We start from the raw sequence: 2,122 nt of genomic DNA on the forward strand, positions 1-2,122 counted from the left end.
TATATATATATATATATATATGTGTGTGTGTTTTTGTGTATATGTATATATAGAAAGAGAGAGAGAGAGAGGGAGAGAGGGGGTCCATATATGTGTAAATAGATATGGGGACAACAAGTGATGGATGAATGGAGGAGGGCGTTAGGGGTTGTTGGTATTTGTATCACATATTCACATGTGCATTAATTATTTGGTAATTCATGATTTGTGTTGTAAGCCAAGAGCACAAGTTACAGTGACAGGTTGAAATGCACTTTACCTGCATTGTTTGTTTGTAATTTTAGCAATCATAAATATTATTATTCAATCAGTCACGGAATCCACAGTCTACTTAAAATCTTCAACATATCGCCACTAAAACATATATTTCTTTCAAATTTTTGAAAAAATTTCGGTTACGTTAATTTAACTTTATATATCATTTATATTTTATTTATAAAAATCGATATTTATACAATCACATATTTATTTATATCGATAAAATATTATATCTATGCTATATTATAAAGGATTTGACAAAAACTCTTAAAAACAATTTTTTATGCATAAAGTACTGTATATTGATGCATATTATTTAAAATTCAAGATTACAAGTAAATTATACATAAGTACAACTTATTAAAGCTTCATGCTTGAATTCGTGTAACTAACTGCGGATAAACATAATCAAATATAGGATAAATATCTCATTTTAAAATATAAAAAATCTAAAATATAATTTGGATAATTATCGAGTTATAACAAAAATAATTAACTATTATATTTATAAGAAAATTATATTACTAAACCAAATATAAATTACTTCGTTATTGAACTTAAATTAAATTATAATTAAAAATTTTGAATTAAAAAATTACACAAAAAATAATTTAAATAGTTAGATACTAATATCGATATAATTTTGTCAAATTTTTATGATATTTTTAAATTTAGGTTTTATTCAAAAATAAAAACATCATCACTTTTTCAAAATCACATAAGACTATATTATAACATCGATTGAGATAAAAAATAAAACAAAATATTAAGATCAATATGTATCTCGCTGCATTGCGCGAGTAACCTTCTAATATTTTAATTATGTATTTATTTAAAATCTATAAAAATATGTTCAATTATTTTGAAAAGTGAACTATAAAAATTGTATAGAAATATGTATAAATTTATTTATTATTTATTATTTATTTTACATTATTTAATTATTTTTGTTAATATATATAGAGAGGGAGAGAAAGAGATAAAATATTTACTTTACAAACCATGTTATTTGTATAAACCGTACAAAACTCATTCAATTAATCATAATTTTTTATTTTGTTCATTTTTTTTTGTAATTATTAGAGATTGATTAATTATTTTATTATGAAGAGTGTTAATCATGAATATTATCATTTTTATTATATTAATTTTAGAGAAGTACATGAAACAGTTTCATTAGAATTTCATAACCATATATGAAACAACTTCATCAAAAAAAAAAAATTGAAACAATTTCATGAAAAAAAAAATTAAACAATGAAATCACGGATGAAGGTGGTTTGCACGATTTGTACAAAAATGAGTGACTTGCATTTGATCGCTCATATATAAATACACACACACACACACAAACACACACACACATATATATATATATATACAAGGTTGAGTTCATGTGAGACCAACATATATTCGTGAGATTTGTCAGATCATTTTTTTACAATTGAAACTTCACAACAAAATGTTGTGAAGGTAAAAAAAAAAAGCGAACCTCTACAACAAAAACACTGTGAAAGTTACTTTTTTACAGTGTTTTGCTGTGAAGTTTCAAGTATAAAAACATGGTCTCATGGATCTTACGAAAACAAGTTGGTTTCATATGAACCTAAATGTGTATATTTGAACCAACCTATATATAGGGGCTGGTTCAAATAGAAACCAACCATATGGTACAAACTATATGAACCGATCTTGATCGTTCATTTTATCATCAAACGGTTATTATTAAATGAGATTAAATAAACAATAATTTAATTAATGTATTAATTGATATATGTATGAACAATTGTTCAAAGGGTAAATTGGTCAAACGGTCATTATTAAATGAGTATTAAAAAATAATCAATTAATCATTAAATTAATT

The sequence above is a fragment of the Cynara cardunculus genome, assembly GCF_001531365.2.
Source record: "Cynara cardunculus var. scolymus isolate 2C chromosome LG 9, CcrdV1, whole genome shotgun sequence".
Taxonomy (NCBI): Eukaryota; Viridiplantae; Streptophyta; class Magnoliopsida; order Asterales; family Asteraceae; genus Cynara; species Cynara cardunculus.